The following is a 23,014-nucleotide window of genomic DNA, read 5'->3' on the forward strand; positions in this document are numbered from 1 at the left end:
AGAAATTTAAAAATAATGAACATAAATGGCATGTATGTGCAGAATTATAGGTGTTTACATTCCATAATGCCCTTAATCTGAAAGTTGGATTCTGATTAATGTTGGACTTAAAATTTTATTTTTTATTTTTATTTTTTGTGTGTGTGATTTGGAGAAGCAATTTTAATTTTCATTTTGTGTCTGGTCACATAATACAATAAAATTAAAGTCATTTAATTAAACAAGAGTCTTTATACAAATTACTGATATCTAAACACAATTTGATTTGGAAAATGAAATAAAATGGAATCATATGTATACAGTTGTATTCATAAGATAAGTGTGCTAAATGAAAAGCTGTATAATAATGAGAAACATTCAAGGGTCAAATCCAGGTACAAAGGAAGACACTCCTTTGAATTCTCATGTTTCATCCAGCATCAAAACCCACCAATCTTTTGGTTCTTTTTTTTGTACATTATTCTGTATCCACATTCTCTGCATCTGATTGGATCCCTGGGTTTTATTTCATTTTCTGTGTGACATTCTCACAGATATAGATCATTGGCTGCTGCTTTGGGGGTTGAACGACCTTTTGAGTGTCCAATCCTATACACCACACAGACTTTTCCCCGCATTTCCAAACAGACTGGACTTAAAAATTTAATGGAAAAACATTTTTAAAGTAGAAATTGTTCAAATCATTACAGGAAACATTGACAAATAAGGAAGAAGAGAAGAAAGGAAGAAGAAAAACAGTATAACAGGGTAGAATCAGTATACACACTGATAGATGAAGAAGTGAGTGCAAACATATAATTAATCTTTACCACTGCAAACAAACCAGAAAAACCTTTTTGTAAAGAACTGGAAAGTAAGTAGTTCTGTAGGCTATTGGTTTCTATCCAGTCACTCAACTGTGCTGTTCAGCACGAAAACATCTATACACAATATGTAAATGAATGGCTATCTTCCAATAAGACTTTGTTTACAAAAATAAGCAATAGTCTAGATTTGCAAAGTATGGCAATATTTACTGATTTTTGTCCTAAACTTACAATTAAAAAATAAAGTAGTTAAGAGTGGGAATAAGGAAAGAGTGTTCTCTTTTACCCCTTACACTAAATGTCCCACTAAATGTCCCAGCTAGTGCAGTAAGACAAGAAAAGGAAATAAAAGTGTTAAGGTATGATTCTAACATTCCAAATAAAACTCCATGTCTTTTTGAAAAAAAAAGACAAAGGATTTATTCTGGCCAGCGCCAAGGGAGCAGAAGGCAGGCAGTTCTGTAGCCCAAGACAATGAATGCAGGTGGAGGGATCATTTAAACAGAAAAACAACAAAGTGGGGCGCATGGGAGAGGCAAGAAGAGTCATAAGTACATTCTCAGAAATCTGCACCTCTTGTACCCACTCAGGAAGTAAGTCAGCACAAGCTCCATAGTTTAAAGATTGTGTTGGGGTGCGAGTGGGTAGAGATGTCAGCTTCTATTAGAGTGGGCTCTTACAGGAAGGGGAGCCAACTGCCCACTCAGGGTGAGATATCTTGAGCAGAATGGGGTCAGTCTGACTTAAACTCTCAAATAAGCCCATAACAAAAGGCATATAGATTTTGAAGAAGGGAATTAAATTGTTTTTATTGATAGGATTTATTCCTTTTTTGTTTTTCAGCAGTACAGATTTAGCATTCCTAAGAGGAAAAAATTGAAATCCAGAATGTTCCAAAATATGAAACATTTTGAGCACAGACATGACACCACAAGTGGAAAAATTCTACACCATGAAATTTTGCTTCATTCATAAAAGTGTTGTACAAAATTCAGTCCAGATAAATAAGGTGTATATGAAACATAAATGCATTTCATACATAGACTTGACACACATCCTCAATATATCTGTATCTGAAAAAAATCCTAAAGAGCTGAAATATTTCTGGCCCCGCATAAGACATACTCAACCTATATTCTATGTATGGATATACCAGTTGTTTGGCCATTCACCTGTTGAAGAAAATTTGGGTTGTTTCCTGTTTGGGCTATTATAAGTAAAGCTGCTAAGAATATTTCTCTGTAAATTTCTGCATGTAATTATATTTCTGTTTCTTTGGGATAAAGACCCAAGAATTCAATTCATGGGCCATATGGAAAAATAAATGTTCATTTATTTTAATTGCCAAACTCATGTCTTAGAGGCTGTACCATTTAACATTCCCACCAGCAAAGCAAAAGCCATCAAGTTGCTCTGAATCCACATCAGTCTTTTTTTTTTTTAGATTCTGAATTCTTTTGTTAAAAAATATACCTTTATTTTTATGTGGTACTGAGGATCGAACCTAGGGCCTTATGTGTGCCAGGTGAGCACTCTACCACTGAGCCCCAGTCCCAGCTCACATCAGTCTTTGATAATATTATTTTTATTTATTTCACCCATTCTATAGGTGTACAGTGATATTTCATTATGATTTTAATTTCCCTAAGAATTAATACGTTGAATGTCTTTTTGCCATCTGCCTATCATCGTTATTGAAATAATCTCTTCATATAATTTTGTCATTATATGACATTAGTAATGCTATTTTCATTTATTTATTTATTTGTTTGTTTGTTTTGGTGCTGGGTTTTAACCCAGGGGCACTTAACCACTAAGCCAAATCTCCATTTCTTTTTAGTTAGTGAATTATATATTTTTTATATTTCATTTAGAGACAGGGTCTCACTGAGTTCCTAAGTTGCTGAGGCTGGCTTTGAACTCATGATCTTCCTGCCTTATCTTCCTGAGCCACTGGAATTACAGGCCTGTGCCACTGTGCCCAGCTCATAATGTTATTTTTAAGTAAATAAACAAGATTTTTTAAACCTCAATTTATTTTTAGTGTTTAAAAGTGATAGCTATAAATGGTGTGACTCTACTTTGTGTACAACGAGAGATATGAAAAATTGTACTCTATAGGTGTAATATGAGTTGTAATGCATCCTTCTGTCATACATAACAAAGTATAATAAAATAAAAATTCTTCCAAACAAAGTGCTAGCTATAGTACACATAAATAAAAGAATAATGGGGTCATAAATAAGAATATAATGAGGTTTTAAAGACAAAATGTTTGAGAAATCCTGCCTTATAAGCACCCTTAATTGATGGCATCAAATTAAAAAGCTTCTGCCCAGCAAAGGAAATAATTAGGAATGTGAAGACAGAACTTGGATAATGGGAGAAAATCTTTGCTATTTACTTTTCTGAGAGAGGATTAATATCTAGAATATGTAAAGAACTCAAAAAAAAAACCACTTCAAGCCAAAATCAAATAATCCATATAATAAATGGCCAAATTAATTAAATAGACATTTCTCAAGTGAAGTAATACAAATGGCCAACAAATATATGAAAAATTGTTCAACATCACTAATAATTAGAGAACTGCAAATCAAAACAGCACTGAGATTTTATTTCACACCAGTCATAATGGCAGTCATAAAGAACACAAATAATAAGTGCTGGAGAGGATGTGGAGAAAAAAGAACACTTTAACACTGTTGGTGGGATTCTAAATTAGTACAACCACTACTGAAATCACTATGGAGGTTCCTCACAGTCTACTCATGGAACCACCATAAGACCCAGTTATACAACTCCACACTATTCATCCTGAAGAACTAAAGTCATCATAGTACAGCCATACATGCCATGTTTATAGCAGCACAATTCACAATTGTGGGACCAGCCTGTTTGTCCACCAACGAATGGATGAATAAAGAAAAGTGGTGTATATACACAATGGAGTTTTATTCAGCCATAGAAAGGAATGAAATTATGTAATTTGCAGGAAAATAGATGAAACTATGGACCATTATGTAGAGCAAAATAAGTCAAACTCAGAAGGTCAAGGGTTGTATGTTTTCTCTCATATGCAAAAACTAGACAGGAGAAAAGAAAAGAAAGGTGGAAGTGGATCTATGACAATCAAAGGGAAATCAGTAGAGGAAAGGGACCAATGAGTAGGAGGTGAGGAAGGAGGGAGGAAGAGTTAGGGAGTGATATTGACCAAATCATATATATATATATTGTCATATTTTATATATGTATAAAATATGACAATACATATTATATATATGTACACACATACACACACATACATACATACATATACATATATATATGAATATGTAACAACAAATCCCATCATTATGTACAACTATAATGCACCAATAAAAAAATGTAGAAAACAAAACAAACCCTTACATATGTTCCCAGAATGCCATAGCAAACTATTGGAAACAACTCAAGTGACCACCAACAGAGGAAGGTATAAATAAATGGCAATTTGTTCTGTTCATGAAATGAATTGTTTCTAAGCAGGGAAAGTTATTTGTTCATAAAATATCACCAGCCAACTTTGAAATGAATGTTGAATTTTCTGCTTATCAAAAGTAAATAAAATAATGAATAGTTATCTATGACAGAAGAATATTTTGCATGCTTTTCTGTTGTAAAAGGTTCATTGGGGAAGAGTATTAAAACACAGTTGACCTGTAATCCCAGCTGCTCCGGAGGCTAAGGCAGGAGGATTTTAGTTCAAAGCCAGCCTTGGCAAAATTAAGGCACAAAGCATCTCAGTGAGGCCCTTCCTCTAAATAAAATACAAAATAGAGATGGGGATATGGCTCATGGTTGAGTACACTGAGTTCAATCTCCAGTATTACCCCAACACACACACACACACACACACACACTCGAAAAATTGAAGATATGGAGTTATGATTAAGTAATTAGGACTCAACTCAATTCTCCCTCTATAAACACATGGAAAACTATTCAAGATGCATAAAACAATTATTTTCAACACTAAGCAAGAGTTTGTTGAAGCATGGCCCCTGAGAAAAGAAAGACAAAAAAGGTAAATCCAATATTTATTCCTAATTTCTGAAAGGAAGTAGATTTTTTTTTCTAACCAGAGATTGAACCCAGAAACACTCAACCACTATTTCTGGCTTTTTTTAAAACTTTTTTATTTAGAGATGGGGTCTAAGTTGCTTAGGGGCTTTCTAAATTGCCTGGGTTGGCTTTGATTTTTGTGATCCTCCTGCCTTAGCCTCCTGAGCCACTGGGATTACATACATACACCACAGCAACCAGCGTGGATGTAGTTCTTAAATAAAGAACACACACACACACACACACACACAAACACACACACAAAGAATCCCTCAGATGAAGATACAAATATTAGCATCAGGAAGATAAGAAAACTGAAACTTTTGAGGTAAAATGCATGACAGAAGGGGACAGTGTGAAGTTATACTTGCAGAAATGTAATAGAAATGCCTTGAGTTTATTCATGAGTAGAAAGTTATGCATTCATAGAAGGAAATCCCATAGGCTGAGTGAAGAATAATTGGGGACCTGTAAGCTGAATAGTTTCCAGAGTTCACATTGTGATGGGAAATAACCAAACCCAGACACCCAGAAAAAAGAAATCACATGGTATAACTTACAATACAAAAAAAAAAGCAGATATGGACCACCTCTTTCTGACTAGCAGACCACTGCAGGACCTCAGGCCTGGCCCACATCCACCCGCACCAATATGCGTGGGACCCAGGCCCAGGGTAGGTCCAAGTTCATCAGGGAGTCCAAGTCTAACCCTCTTCCATCTTGGGACATTGCAGACATCACCATAGCCTTCCCCATACAGTAGCCCCTAACTTGACATCAGACAGGCCTAGAAGAAGCTGCATCTTAAAGCAGGCATTCTAAAGACAATGTAAGGCCCAGCCTTTCAGCCCCATCTCTGTAAGACATTGCGTCCATCTTAGGGCACCTCCACTATTATCTCGTGTTACCTTGGCTATTGCTGTCACCACCTTTAGTTGCAGTAGCATACTTTGAGGGACACCAGAAGGGTCTGTCAGCCCAACATCAAGGTGAGGTACAGACAATCTGCATGGATACTACAAGAATATAAGGTAGAAACTGTAATATCTCAGATCTAAACTGCAAGAAAGGAAGACACACAGACAACATGAAAAAACAAGGGAGGAAAGTGCACCAAACAAACCAGGATACTACAATAAAAGAACCCATGGACAATGAAGTTGATAAAATATCAGAGAAGAAGTTCAGAAGTTTCATAATTAAAATGAATTAAAAAATGACCTAAATGAGCAAATACAACAAAGAGATAAGAGAGCAAATGCAGGTAGCAAAAGATTACTTCAAGAAAGAGAGACTCTGAAAAAAAAGTCAGAAATCTTTGAAATGAAGAAAACAATAAACGAAATAAAAAACTCAATAGAAAGCATCACCAACAGACTAGATCACTTGGAAAACAAAATGTCAAATAATGAAGACAAAGTGTACAATCCGGAAAATAAAGTGGATCACACAGTGAAGATAGTTATAAACCATGAACAGAACACCCAAGAATTATGGGACAGCATCAAAAGACCAAACCTAAGAGTTATTGGAGTAGAAGAAGGCACAAAGTTTCAAATCAAAGGAATGCACAATCTCTTCAATGAGATAATATCAGAAAATTTCCCAAACACGAAGAATGAATTGGACAACCTAATACAAGAGGTTTATAGGACACCAAATGTACAAAATTACAACAGATTTACACCAAGGCACATTATAATAAGAATGCCTAGCATATAGAATAAGGTTAGAATCTTAAAGGCTGCAAGAGAGAGAGGAATCAAACCACATACAGGGGGAAGACCAATTCATATCTCAGCAAATTTTTCTTCCTCAAAGCCAGATCGTGGAATAACATATACCAAGCTCTAAAAGAAAATGAATGCCAACCAAGAATCTTATATCCAGCAAAATTAAACTTTAGATTTGATGATGAAATAAAAACCATTCCTGATAAACAAAAGTTAGAAGAATTTACAACTAGAAAACTTGCACTACTAAATCTTAGGCAAAATATTAAACAAAGCGGAAATGAAAAACAATGATTAGGATCAGCAGAGGGAGGTATTACACTAAAGGAAAAACTAATCAGAGGAGAAACCAAGTCAAGTTAAATAAAATGGCTGGAATACAAATCATGTCTCAGTAATAACCCTGAATGTTAATGGCCCAAATTCACCAATCAAAAGACATAGATTAGTAGATTAGATTTAAAAAGTGCTAAAAATATGCTGCCTTCAAGAGACTCATCTCAGGAAAAGACATCCACAGACTGAGGGTGAAAAGTTAGGAAAAATCATACAACTCACATGGACTGCAGAAGCAAGCAGTGGTTTCCATCCTCATATCAAATAAAGTAGACTTCAAGCTAAACTTAATCAAAAGGGTTAAAGGACACTATATGCTGCTCAAGGGAACTGCTGGGAGCCATCAGCCAAGTAGGTATGACAATTTCCTTGCCAGCGTACCCCCATGTTTCTTTAGTGGAAGGACTCATGGAAATAGGACATTTTGCAGGACATTGCATGTAAGGTGACCTTGCTCAAGGATGAGGGCGGATCCGTGTTTAGGGTGTTCCTGGTTTAGCATAATAGGAGATTAGGGTGTTCCTCCTTTAGAATAGGGCAGTTTAGCATAATAGGAGATTAGGGTGTTCCCCCTTTAGAATAGGGCGTATCCTGCTGCTGAGTTCCTCTTGAGTTCTTAGGGTCAGACAGTATATTTGGGAGACAGAAGCCCAGGAGTAGGGGATTTGGGCAGAGTGTGGATTAGGGCAGAGAAGGTGGATTCCCCCAGAACGTGTTTGTAGATGGCCGGTGTGAGTTCAGGAATAAAGAATTGCTGTTTGAATCTACAAGCTGTGTGGAGACTCATGATTTGTGCCCAGCCAGAGATTGCGGCATCTGGTGGCTCGTACTCGGAATGTCTAAAAATTGGAAGTAAGTGAAATTACTCGCCCCTGAAGGAGAGCGAAAGAATGGGTAAGCGTTTCAAAAAACAATGCGTTCTTGTTTTGATTTATTTTGTTTTTATTTCAAGTTGCTTGTTCCTAGAACTTTCTCAGGCAAACTGGAGAAAATGGTTGGCTCAAGGTTTGAAGTTGTTCGCCTCCAAGGAAGAGAAATTGTTAGAGAAAAAAGGCACCCCAGTAAGACTAAGAACAGCTAGGGCATATGTTGATACAATACAAAAATGTAGCTCATGGCTTTTTAACGAGAAGTTGTTAAATATATCAATGGGACCTTCATGGTATCCTGTAGAAGAATTTTTCTTCAACAAGAAAGAGATGGCTAATTCTGTTTACTACGCTTGTCTAAGATCTTGGTTTTTACAGACATCTGATTAATTTACAAAGCTAAAGTGTTAAAATATCAACCACTAAATATGAAATCAAGTACTCTTTACTTATTAAGTTCCATAAGGTAATATATTTAAACATTATGTGTGTTTTCATAAACTGGTAAATGGAAAAAAAGTTTAATATTGCTTTGGTCTATGTCTTTGCTGAAACAAGGTTACTAAGAGTTAAGATTCTATCATGTGTAATTTATATACAAAGAGTATAAGAAGTTTCAGTTGGGTTTCAATTATAGTATTATAGTACCATAAAAAAAACATGAAAGTATTTCATCTTATTAAAGTGGAGTAATTTGTCTAGATCAGAAATTTTATAAGGGTTATTTCAGAATGTGAATTTATAAAAAGGGTTAACGGCTTTAAAAGAGATATAAAAAGATTCAAGATGTGAAAATATATTTTAATATAAAAGGTTAAAGGAAAAAGAAATGTTTCTAGATGAGATAATCTCTGTGGTAAAGTAAAAAGTTGTAAAATGCCATTTATAAAGATTTTGAGGAAACTAGACTTACTTTAAAAGTTTGAGAAAGGAAGAAAGAAGAAAAAGGTATTTGTACATGGCAGATTGAGACAAAGCTTCTTAATGGAGTAAAAAAGGCCTTTGGTTGAAGGGCAGCCATGTAAACTAACATTAAGTGATTTAAACAAAATCTAAGCCTCATTTAAAAGAGTGAAGCTGTAGGTGGTGAAAAAGTACATTTAAAAGTACAGTATAGATGATAATTAAAAGGCTTTAAAAGGTTAAATTGAAGGTGGTTAAGATGCCTTCATGACAGAGAAAAAAAAAGCATAAAAATGGGAAGATAATAGGATAAAAGATATTTAGATAAAGAAGATTAAAAATTTTAAGTCGAAAACTTTAAGACAGAATTACAGAAAGGTAAAAAAAAGAGAAGATGTAGGAAGATAAAAAAGATAAGAAACAAGAATTTCAAACCCACAAAATAGGGAACAAAAGAAAACTAGGAAGAAAAAAAAACAACTAAGGGTGAATGTACAAACCTTAGAAAACTAGAGGATAGAAACAAGATAAAAAAATGGTGGAAAATATCAAATAAAGGTATTTTAGATAAAAAATGCAAAAAGCTAAGACAACTATTAGATACATACATGTACTTATTAAAGCAAAAAGAGGGAATTTGAAAGGAGTGTATATCCCCCAAAGATAAACTTAAAATAACCCTTTTTACTCTAAACTTTTTAAATTTGGATTCATCAGGATTTAGTGCTGCGGAAAGACATATGTATCCAAAAAATGTTCATAAGCCTAAGGTACTTTGGAAAGATATTCTAACAGGACAATGGAAAGGTCCTGACCCAGTGATTGTCTGGAGTCGGGGTTCTGTTTTTGTTTTTCCACAGGAAGAACAGCAAACAATTTGGATTCCAGAAAGACTAACTAAAACGATTTCTACAGATCGAAAAGAAGATGATTTGACTCAAATCCATAACAGCTGATATGCAGAACTCCAGATTGGCCATTTTTACATCTGCAACAGTGATTAACCAGGATGCTTTTTTCAATATCTATTTTATTATTGCATTTTTCCACATCATAAGGTTCTATTTTTATTTTTTGAGCTCATACAAACCTAGGTTAATGTTTTTCTGATCAGTTTTATTTTTTTGACTGTGTAGTTTTTAAACATTGCAATGGAGATTTCACCTAGGTAAAGCTACAAGGCCTTTATTATTATCTTATGTGTTGTACGTTTGTTTGCACATTTGTGTTTTGTGTTATATGTCTGTGTGCGTATGTCCATATTTCATATATGAGGAGCGCTCATGAAAAATGGATCCAAATTATTATTTTTTTATTCACGTGATTTAAATGGCTTAATTTAAATTAGGTAAACAGCTGTTAAGGATCGTTTTTAAAGGTGGTTAACAGATTTGCTTGTTTACTAATTTAAATCAGGTAAACAGCTGTTAAGGATTGTTTTTTAAGGAGGTTAACAGATCTGTTTGTTTACTTTCACCTTTCCTTTTCATTATATTTAATAATTCTTTTCAGGATAATGTCTCTTTAGCATCATTGCCAGAATTCCTATCTTCATCCCAATGAATATAACTCAACAAGTATGCTCAATCAAGGAGTCAACTTACTTTGGGAGGATAGATTCCTCCACTTTGAACCACTTGCAGAACTTGCCTGTACTATGTAACTACGTTTAGTGCAGCAAATTGTGGTAATGCTGGCATATCTTTGCTGATGGTGTCACCAGTGATGCAATTTTTATTTTCTTGCCAGCACACCACATGTTAATTGTGGTAATGCTGGCATATCTTTGCTAAAGGTGTCACCAATGATGCAATTTTTCCAAAGGAACTGTCAATTGGCTTGGTGTCGTGGCATTTCTGTATCCTCCTCCCTTCTGCTAGTGATGGTCTAAATTTGGGGGCCAATGGCTATATGCTGGACCAGTAGTCAGTGACGGGTATGATCCAATTGCAGTGGTATCAACCTAAGACAGGAGGCTGAAGCCTAAAGGTCAGTTTTCCAATGACGGGTAAGAACCATATGTTGAACTGGACAACCTACCAGGCACGGTCCTTAAGCCACATTACTTGTTGTTTAATTAATCAGAAGGGGGGAGATGCTGGGAGCCATCAGCCAAGTAGGTATGACAATTTCTTTGCCAGCGTACCCCCATGTTTCTTTAGTGGAAGGACTCATGGAAATAGGACATTTTGCAGGACATTGCATGTAAGGTGACCTTGCTCAAGGACCAGGGCGGATCCGTGTTTAGGGTGTTCCCCCTTTAGAATAGGGCAGTTTAGCAGAATAGGAGATTAGGGTGTTCCCCTTTAGAATAGGGCGGTTTAGCATAATAGGAGATTAGGGTGTTCCCCCTTTAGAATAGGGCATATCCTGCTGCTGAGTTCCTCTTGAGTTCTTAGGGTCAGACAGTATATTTGGGAGACAGAAGCCCAGGAGTAGGGGATTTGGGCAGAGTGTGGATTTGGGCAGAGAATGTGGATTCCCCCAGAACGTGTTTGTAGACGGCCAGTGTGAGTTCAGGAATAAAGAATTGCTGTTTGAATCTACAAGCTGTGTGGAGACTCGTGATTTGTGCCCGGCCAGAGATTGCGGCAGGGAACCATACACCAAGAAGACTTAACAATTACAGATATATATGCCCCAAACAATGGATCACCTACATTCATCAAAAAACAAACAAACAAACAAACAACAACAACAAAAAACTCCTCAAAGTTCAAGAGTTAAATATACCACAAAACAATAATTTTGAGTGATTTAAACTCATCTCTTTCACCACTGGATAGATCTTCCAAACAAAAGCTGAAAAAAAAGATTATAGAATCCAATAATAGAATCAATAACATAGACTTAACTGACACATATAGAACAGTTCAACCTTCAACGAGTGAATACACTTTCTTCTCAGCAGCACATAGATCCTTTTCTAAAATAGACCATATATTATACCACAAAGCATCTCTTAGCAAATATAAAAAAGTAGAGATACTACCCTGAATTCTATAAGATCATAATGGAATGAAATTAGATATCAATGATAAAATAAGAAGTAGAAGCTACTCCAACACCTGAAGACTAAATAATGTGCTACTGAATGAACAATGGGTTGCAGAAGACATTAGGGAGGAAATTAAAAAAAATACTTAGAGGTGAATGAGAACACTGATAAAACATATTGAAGTCTCTGGGACATTATGAAAGCAATTCTAAGGGGAAAGTTCATTGCATGGACTTCTTTCCTTAAAAGAAGAAAAAGTCAACAAATAAATGACTTAACATTACATCTCAAAGCCCTAGAAAATAATAACAAATCTACACCAAAAGCAGTAGAAGACAGGAAATAATTAAAATCAGAGCTGGAATCAATGAAATTGAAACAAAAGAAACAATTGAAAACAATGACAAAACAAAAAGCTAGTTCTTTGAAAAAATAAATAAAATTGACAGACCCGCAGTCATGCTAACGAAGAGAAGGAGAGAAAAAACTCAAATTACTAACATCTATGATGAAAAAGGAACTATCAGAACAGACACTACAGAAATACAGAAGATAATTAGAAATTATTTTGAAAACTTGTACTCCAAGAAAATAGAAAATATTGAAGACACTGACAAATTTCTAGAGTTACATGATTTGCCCAAATTGAATCAGGATGATATACAAATTTAAACAGATCAATTTCAAGTGATGAAATAGAAGATACCATCAAAAGCCTACCAAGAAGAACATCCCAGGACCAGATGGAAACATATCTGAGTTCTACAACACCTTAAAAGAAGAACTAATACCATCTTCAATTTATTTCAGGAAATAGAAAAAGGGGGAGCACTTCCGAACTCATTCTATGAGGCCAATTATCACCCTGATTCCAAAACCTGGCAAAGACATATGAAAAAAAGAAAACTTCAGACCATTATCTCTAATGAATATAGATGCAAAAATTCTCAATAAAATCCTGGCAAATTAAATAAAGAAAATGTCAAAAAGATAGTGCACAACTATCAAGTGGGATTCATCCCAGGGATGCAAGTTTGGTTCAACATACGGAAATCAATAAATGTAATTCATCACATAAATAAACTCAAAGATAAGAACCATTTGATCATCTCAATAGATACAGAAAAAGCATTCAAAAAATATAGCAACCCGTCATGTTTAAAACACTAGAAAAACGTGGGATACAAGAAACATATCTCAACATCATAAAAGCTATCTATGCTAAGCCCAGGCCAACATCATTCTAAATGGAGACAAATTGAAAGCATTCTCTGTAAAAACTGGAACAAGATAGGGATTCCCTCTCTTACCACTTCTATTTAACATAGTTCTTGAAACACTGGCCAGAGAAATTAGACGACAGAAATTAAAGGGATACAGATAGGTGAAGAAGAACACAAATAAGCACTATTTGCAGATGATATAATTCTATATTTAGAAGATCCAAAAAATTCCACCAGAAAACTTCTAGAGCTAGTAAATGAATTAAGCAAAGTAGCATAATACAAAATCTATACCCATAAATCAAAGGCAATTCTATATATTAGTGACAAATCCTCTGAAAGGGAAATGAGAAAAACTACCCCATTTACAATAGCATCAATAAAATAAAATAAAATACTTGGGAATCAACTTAATGAAAGAGGTGAAAGTTCTCTGCAACAAAAAAACTACAGAAATGTTAAAGAAAGAAACTAAAGAAGACCTTAGAAGATGGAAATATCCAACTTGTTCTTGGATGGGCAGTATTAATATTATCAAAATGACCATACTACCAAAAGCACTATACAGACTTAATACAATTCCCATAAAAATCCCAATGACATTCCTCATAGAAATAGAAAAAGCAGTCATAAAATTTATCTGGAAAAATAAGAGACCCAGAATAGCTAAAGCAAGAAGAGTGAAGCAGGTGGCATCACTATACCAGAACTTAAACTATACTACAAAGCAATAGTAACAAAAACATCATAGTATTGGCACCAAAATAGACTTGTAGACCAATGGTATGGAATAGAGGACACAGAAACAAACCCACATAATTACAGTTATCTTATATTTGACAAAGGCACCAAAAACATACATTGTAGAAAAGATAGCCTCTTTAACAAATGGTGTTGGGATAACTGGAAATCCATATGCAACAAAATGAAATTAAACCCCTATCTCTCACTACACACAAAACTAAACTTAAAGTGGATCAAGGACGTAGGAATTAAACCAGAGACACTGTGTCTATTAGAAGAAAAAGTAGGCCCAAATCTTCATTATGTCAGATTAGGCCTGACTTCCTTAATAATACTCCTATAGCACAAGAATTAATATCAAGAATCAATAAATGGGATGGATTCAAACTAAAAAGCTTCTTCTCAGCAAAAGAAACAATTAGTGAGGTGAATAGAGATCCTACTAGTTTGGAACAAATCATTACCATACTCATGTCAGATAGAGCACTAATCTCTAGAATATATAAAGAACTCAAAAATCTTAGCACCAATGAAATAAATAACCCAATCAATAAATGGGCCAAGGAACTGAACAGATACATCTCAGAAGAGACTATACAATCAACAAATATGTGAAAAAATGTTCATCATCACTAGCAATTAGAGAAATGCAAATCAAAACCACTCTAAGATTTCATCTCACTCCATTCAGAATGGCAGATATTATGAAGACAAACAACAATAAGTGTTGGTGAGGATGTGGGGAAAAAGGTACACTCATACATTGCTGGTGGGACTGCAAATTGGTGAAGCCAATATGGAAAGCAGTATGTAGATTCCTTGGAAAACTGGGAATGGAACCACCATTTGACTCAGATATCCCACTCCTCAGTATATACCCAAAGGACTTAAAAACAGCATACTACAGGGACACAACCACATCAATGTTTATAGCAGCACAATTCACAATAGCTAAACTGTGGAACTAACCTAGATTCCCTTCAGTAGATGAATGGATAAAGAAAATGTGGCATATATAAACAATGGGATATTAGTCAGCATTAAAAGTGAATAAAACCATAGCATTTGCAGGTAAATGAATGGAGTTGGAGAAGATAATGCTTAGTAGAATTAGCCAATCCCCCCAAAACACAAATGTGGAATGATTTCTCTGATTTAAGGATGGTGATCCATAATATGCTGCAGGGGGGGTGGGATGAGATGGGGGATTAAATGAACTCCAGGTAGGGCAAAGGGGAAAAGGGGTGGAGGTAAAAGGAGGGGGCATGGGGGTAGGAAAGATGGTGGAATGCGATGGTCATCATTACCCTATGTACATGTATGAAGACACAAAGGATGTGATTCTATTTGTGTATAACCAGAGATATGAAAATTGTGCTCTATATGTGTAATATGAATTATAATGTATTTTGCTGTCAAATATAACAAATTTTTAATAAAGAAAATGATAAAATCAGACATGGAGGCAAATAACATATTATGTACAGAGAAATAAAAAGAAAAACAATAGCAGACATCTGGCCAAAATCATCACAAGGCAGAAAACAAACATAGAGAACTTAAAACTATATCCAAAGGCTGGGATATAAGTTTTTTTTTTTTTTTCTTGTGGCTCATTGGTAGAGTGCTTGCATCGCACATGTGAGGCACTGGATTCGATCCTAAGCACGACATAATAATGAATAAATAGAATAAAGGTATCTGTCTATAACAATAACAACACACAAGAACTATATACAAAAACACTTATCAGTCCATAATTCTACCTGAGAAAATAGTATATGTCAAAACTGAAGATGAAAAAAAGTTTTCAAAGAAAGAAAAAGTTACAGAATTCATTACAGATGGTTGGTGATACAAGAATGATAATGGTTTGTCTCTGTGTCTTCTATTCTGTTCCATTGGTATTCATGTCTGTTTTAGAGCCAATATCATGCTGTTTTTGTTACTATGGGTCTGTAGTATAATTGAAGGTCCAGTTTTGTGATGCTTTCTGTTTCACTTTTCTGACTAAGATTGCTTTGGCTATTCTGGGTCTCCTATTTTTCCAAATGAATTTCATGATGGCTTTTTCTATTTGTTTGAAGAACGTCATTGAAATTTTAATAGGAATCTCATTAAATGTGTACAGGACTTTGGATAGTATTGAAATCAGTATGTAGCAGAATTAAATTTAATCCCTCTCTCTCACCCTGCACAAAATTCAACTCAAAGTGGATCAAAGACCTAGGCATTAGACCAGAGATGTTGAAACTACTAGAAGAAAATGTAGGACCAACTCTTCATCATGCGGGCTTTGAAACTGACTTCCTTAACAAGATTGCATAATAACTAAAATCAAGAATCAATATATTGGATGTTATCAAATTAGAAAGCTTTTTCACAGCAAAAGTAATAATCAAGTGTGAAGAGAGACCCTACAGAATGAAGAAAATCTTTGCCACATGCACCTCAGATAGAGTGTTAATCTCCAGGATATATAAGAACTCAAAAAACTAAATACTAATTTTTTTAAAAAAAATCAATCAATAAATGGGCAAAGGAACTGAACAGACAGACACTTCACAGAAGAAGAGATATGGATGGTCAACAAATATTTGAAAAACTGTTCAACATCTCCAACAATTAGAGAAAAGCATATTAAAACTACACTGAAATTTCTTTTTACTCCAGTCAGAATGGCAATTATCAAGAATACAAGTAACAATAAATATTGGTGAGGATATGGGGAAAACGATATGCTCATACATTCATTGCTGGTGGGACTGCTAATTGGTGCAATCACTCTGGAAAGCAGTATGGCGATTCCTCAGAAAACATGGAATGAAACCACCATTTGACCCAGTTATCCCACTCCTTAGCATATACCCAAAGGACTTAAAAATCAGCATATTTCAGGATACATCCACATCAATGTTTATAGCAGCTCAATTCACAATAGCTAAGCTATGGAACCAATTTAAATGCTTCAGGTATATCTACTGAAATGGTATATTAGAAGAAACTATGGTATATTACAGAATGGAATATTACTTGGTCATAAAATGAATGACTTTATGACTTTTGCTGGTAAATGGATGGATCAGGAGTCTGTTATGCTAATCAAAATAAGCCAACCTCAGAAAACTAAAGGTTGAATGTTCTCCCTGATATACATATGCTAACATACAAGAAGGGAGGTGAGAGGGAAGGACAGAATTTCAATGGATTAGACAAAGTTTGGAATGAAGGGAATGGATTGGGGACAGGAATAGGAAAGACAGTGGAATGAATCTGACATAACTTTCCTGTAATCATATATGAATACAACACAGAGAATCTCCCCATCATGTACAGCCACAAGACTGGGATCCTAATTAGAATAAGACGTACTACATGTTTGAATAAATATGTCAAAGTCTACTCTACTGTCATGTATAACTAAAAAGAACAACAACAAAAAAGAACAAAAAAGGAATTTCTATAAGTAGAATTAAAATGATACTCAATATGAACATTTTTATTCATTTGAAAATCCATTTAAAAAATAATCAATAATTAGAGTGAAATGCAATTTGTTGAATATAGAAGAAATAAGTTACAACACTACCAAATAAGACAGGAAAGAAAAATAGAAGTATAATTGTTACAAGACTGATATACTATACTTCGTGATAGAGTTGTGTTGTAAGATTCATATGCTACAGTATATACTATTCATGTACTATATAAATTAAATCTAAACACATTGTTGTAATGGCTATTTTAATTACTATTTTTGCCAGTTCCATCACACTATGCATAAAATGGTACGATATTACTTCAAGGTAGACTGTGATATGTTAAAGATGTGTATAACCCCAGCATCACCACTAAAATAAAAATAATATAAAATTAAAAATATATAACTACTAATGGAGATAAAATTATAATTTAAAAATTTCTTAAATATTTTTAAAACCTCATTTGCCTCTGTTTTCCAAGTTATATAAATGAAGCTCAGTATAAAAAAGAATTTGTTACTCTGAGGAGCCCACGCCCAATATAAGTAGGTGGAGGTGAGGCAAAAAGATGTGAAGTTGTGCTTAACGTTGCTGAATCTGGTGGGTTTTTCTTCCCTTTTTAAATCCAGAGATCTAGAGATATTCATGAATGGATGCATTCATTTATGGAAAATCTGGTTTTCAAATACTGTATTTTAAAATATTGTCAGCTAATTAAAACATGTCTGTCATCTACATGTACCCTTGAAATAACTAATTTGAGAGTTCTAATTTAAATAATGAGAAAAATAAAGAAATAACGTATGGATTGAAAATACCCAGACTGTGCTTCCTATAAATACAGCATTTATCACCTGGAGTCCTGCACGTTTATGCCTCTGCTCCTACTCTTTCTTTTGTTTTTTCTGTTATTTTTTGGTCCCCATTCTTTTTTAGGTTCCAAATCAGCTGCCATCTTTCCTAGGACTTGTCCTGCTTCTCCCAGTCAGACTCCACCTTTCTTTTTCCTTAACAAGCAAGGCCCACTTGCTTCTGTTTGGGCGAAGAACCCCTAAGTCAGTCTGCTTTGAATACAGGTCAATTGATGAGTTTATCATTCCATTGATGAAGTAACTCAATCATTAAATTTCTCCAATAGGCTGTCCCTGTGTTGTGCCTGGGATGTCCATATTTGCTTTTAGCCTAGATTTGCCTCCTCTTAAAGCTTTCTCTGTACATAGTTGCTGGGGTGATTCTTTTCCAGCATCTTGTTTTTCTCATGACACCAAAACTACATTCCATGGCTCTCTAAGGCTCGTAGGAGGAAGTCCACCTCTTAGTTCCAAATGTCCTGTCTTCCAAGCCTGGCTTCTGTACACCTGACTCATCTTATCTCTGTGTTTACCTTGCTTTCACTTCTTCAGTAATACAAAATTACACACAGTCCCATGTGTGTGTCTTATTCTACAGTGTGGACTCTCAGCTTAGAACATTCATCTTCTCACCTTAACCAAGCTCTTATTCCTCAGAGGACATTAGTTTTTCTTTATTGAAGTATAACTGGTGTGTCTTAATGGTGGTCAACGTGACAATTTAATATACATATACATGGGTATAATAATCACTTCAATGAAGCTCATTAACCATATAGTTACCATTTCATTTTGCCTCCTCCTCCTCCCCTTTATCCTTCTTCATTTTCTTCCCCTTCTTCTTTTGTCATGAGAACTCTTAAAATATACCCACTTATCAAATTTCAAATTAGATCTCCAGAATTTACTCATCCTGAATAATTGAAAATTTGTATGCTTTTACCAACATCTCCCCATTTCCCCCTATCCTTAACCTCTGACCCTATCATATGATCTAGCAATAAATGGAATGAATATATATATATATATATATATATATATATATATATATATATATATGTACACACACACACACACACACACACACACACACACATACACACACACCTTGCTGGGTTTCAAATCCAGGGCCTCATGCATCCTTAGCAAGGACTCTATCACTGAACTACCCCTCAGCCCTCACTTCTGGGAATTAATGCATTATCTGATAGAGATATCTGCACGACCATGTTCATTTCAGCATTTTTTACAATAGCCAAATTATGAAAGCAACTCAAATGTCTGTTGATGGGTGAAAGGACAAAGAAAATGTGCTGTGTACAATGGATGGCAATGGAATATTATTCAGTGTTAACAAAGAAGGAAATTCTACCATATTCTGTACCGTGGATGAGGCTGGAGGAAGGACAGATTCTTCATGATCTCAGTAATATGATTTGGCTTTCTTGTATTCAGCACCTCTACCACACCCACTCACATAAAGAAACTCTCTTCTCAACCTCTGTTCTAGATGCAGTATGTGCTTGGTGTCTTATGAGGTACAGAGTTACTGTTACTGTTTTTAGGGTAAATGTCAAGCCACTGCCCATCTTCCCCAAGTTCAGCTATTTTAAGGTTTCCTACCCCAAACCAAAAATGACAGACCACCAATACTGAGGTTGTATGAAACTGGGGTGCCCTCTACTGTTCTCCAGAAGTATAACTACCTGACTTAATTTGATTCAATAAAAGGTAAAATTTGAATGGAACAAATGAAAATTCAACTGATAGACCATTGTTTCTCAGGACAACCATTGAATTCCACATTAAACCAAAAGTTATTGAAATGCTAGTAAGTATTATTAATGTGAGTTTCCACAATACTGTGGTTTGTCTTATCATTTCACCATCCTCTTAGGTAATCAGCCGATCTAACATGAGGCCCTCTTATATGTTACATGAACATAATGAGGAAAGATTGAGATACCACTTCAACACAGGAAGGAGGAAAGCATTTAAGAAACATGCTTAAATACAGTTTTAAATAGCAAATCTTACTTAATGTAATTTTCATATGTAGAATATGTGTTGATTTGAAACTGATAGAAAATTTTCAAAAATAACCAATGAAATTTTAAATGCCCTCCATTAAAAGAACACATTCAGTTACAATTGATATTTCATTCAGTAAGAATTAACATCCTTGACTTACAAATATGAAAGCAATCCCTATTTACTTTTTGTTTTGCAAAAATAAGCTGGATGGCTTTGTGTGACAATCTATAAAGATTTAAATTCTCTAATCAATTGAACCTATTTATTTGCATTATGTTGTTTAATTCTATGAGAAGAACATCTGTTTTTGGAATACTTAAACCTGTAATTGCAACACCTAATAGGTGAAAAGTATATTATTCTTATTAGAAAATCATATTGATTCTTTTTAATTTAATAATTTTGACTATTGTTAGTTTTGCATGACTGTGACAAAATACCTGAGATTAAACAACTTGTAAGGATGAAAGGTCTATTTTTTCTCACAGTTTTGGAGATTTCGGTCCATGGTTGCTTAACCCCACTGCTCTTGGGTGTGCAATGAGGCAGCACATCATGGCAGGACTATGTAGTGGACCAAACTATTCACCTCAAGGCTAGGAAGTGAAAAAGAGAGGAAGAGGCAAGGACGGGATCCCAATATCCCATTTGAGGGCTCACCTCCACTGACTAAACTTCCTCCCACTACACTGCACCTCTAAAGGTTCCACACTTCCCAATAGCAGTACAGGTTGGGGACCACACCTTTGTAACCAACAAGCCTTTGAGGGACACATAAGACAAACTACAGCAAATTTCAAGGAATTTTAACTTAGGATAAATCTTTTGAGGACTCAGAAAATGAAGAAATGTCTGTGTTCAATTCATCCATCTTAGAGTTAGAAAACCCTTTCAAATGAGCATCTTATTTATATTTAAGAACCCATAATTATTTAGTAACTGTGACTAAAGATGTCATAAGAATAACAATTCATATATATATATTTTCCCACATTTTTATGTGTTCACATCGTGTTCCTGGAATTTATTTGCAATTTCTCATTTGGGGAAAAATTTGTATTTTCTGGAATGTGCTCAAAAATAACAACAGGTAGCTAAGATTGATCATACTCTGGGTTAAACATAACTGGAAAACTGAGGGGCTTCATACTCTGGAAAATTAAAGATCTTTTCTAGAGTAAATTTAGAAATTTGCCTTTTCTCATAATTATTGTCCTACAAGAAACTGTTAAACAGTGCAGTTTCTCAAAAGATATGAAGCAATAATACAAATTTCCCATGGTCTTGGTGGTTTTACTTTAAATCTTAAACATTACTCCCTGATGTTTTCATCAACAAGAAGCACCTACTTCCTGTGGAAACAGCTCGCTACAGTCTTGCAGTTGGGGAATGTGTTGCTTTAGTGCTGGTGTTGTTTGTAGGGAGGCCTCTGTCTGCCCAGGTGTCCTTAGTACTTCCTTCACATCTCAAACTATACCTCTGACACAGGAGACCCACATAATTACAATAAAGCCCATGCATGTTCTGTTAACTGAAGTCAGTGCCTGATGCTGTGTCCCCAGAGGATTTACTGGGGAGATCCCTTTCTTTGACCCAGACGCACTTTCAAATCTGGAGAGGCCATGGCCCTGAGCCCCATCCTAGTCATACCATGGCTTCTCCGCAGGAAATGGTACTTCAGAAAATCTCAACTGTATACTGGAATGGAGCAAGGGTTTCCTCCTAATCCCCAGTTTTACTCTGGCTTTTCCTTCCTAAGCAATGAATTAATTATTATCTATGAATTGAATAAAAAGGATTCTCCCAAGCCAGTCTCTTTCTGACGAGAATAAGAGATGAGAATAGACAGGGGGGCCACTGAGGACTGAGGTCATGTCTAGGGAGGTGCTATGCAGGGCCCCAGAAGAGGAAAGCTCTCAAAGCAAAGGCTTCCGTTATCATAGAATAGGCTGCTGATTTTGACACGATCTTTCTATTTCTGTTCTAAAAAGGGGACCAGTGGTTATTCCAGGGGAGTACAGAATATGTTCCTAGGGGCCTCAAGAAACTTCATTAGAAATATGGCCTATCCCAAATCCCCAAACCGCGGGGCCCTGAGCCCTCCCCCTTCCTGAGTTTGGCCCAGAGCGCGTTTGGTGAGATTCTGGCGGCCTCTGCCGGAGCGTCTCTGCAGAGGGACGTTCCTCCAAACCCAGAGACGACATGTGGCGCTCAGGAGAGGTGAGAGCGAGCGCGCGAGTGCACTGGGGGCGCTGGGGGGATCTGCAGCGGGGCAGCGCGCGGCCTCAGGCGCGGCGCAGAGCCCAGCCGCAGGGCGGCGGCAGGAACGCGGGGCGCCGGATCCACTCCACCCGGGATCGCTGGGGAAGTTCGCGCTGGCAGCATGGGGCGGTGACGCCGCACCGGCCTTCCGCTCCTGCCACCGGGCGAGAGCAGGCGGTGGAGAAGGAGGATGCACCCTCGCCGACGGCTCGCCTCTCGGGGCCGGCGCGCAGGATAAGCCCCCGGCGCGCCGGGCCCGGGCAGTGGGGTAAGAAGATCCGGATGGGGGGAAAGGACAGGCAGCTCAGGCTCCGCCGGCACTACTCTCCTCATGGCGCCTGAGCCTTGTGTTGCATGGCTAGGGAGCACAAGTGGAGAGCAGGCGGGAAGCCAGGGGCAGCCGCAGCGCAAACTTTCCCCCGGCGACTGCGGGTACAACCCGGGCGCGGGAGGGCATGGGCATCCTGGGCGGCGCAGCTCCGCCAGACGGGGCTTCAGGGCGCAGCACCTACGGGTCCCTGGTAGGAACTGGGGGATAGGATACCCCCGCAGCCGCTGTCGCGGGAATCGGAGGGACGAAATCGCCCGCCTGGAAGGCCCCTACCAGCCCCGGGGCTCCGAGGCGCTTCCTGGTGTTACTTGCGGGGTGGGCGCGGGCCCCGCAGGGGT

The 23,014-nt window shown here is 36.5% G+C and overlaps 1 pseudogene; it reads right to left on the reverse strand.

The window, feature by feature from the left end:
* Positions 1-409: 409 nt before the first annotated feature.
* On the reverse strand, positions 410-22,287 carry LOC143410592 (DNA-directed RNA polymerases I, II, and III subunit RPABC4 pseudogene; annotated as a pseudogene).
* Positions 22,288-23,014: the final 727 nt, after the last annotated feature.

The sequence above is a fragment of the Callospermophilus lateralis genome, chromosome 11, assembly GCF_048772815.1.
Source record: "Callospermophilus lateralis isolate mCalLat2 chromosome 11, mCalLat2.hap1, whole genome shotgun sequence".
Classification (NCBI taxonomy): Eukaryota; Metazoa; Chordata; class Mammalia; order Rodentia; family Sciuridae; genus Callospermophilus; species Callospermophilus lateralis.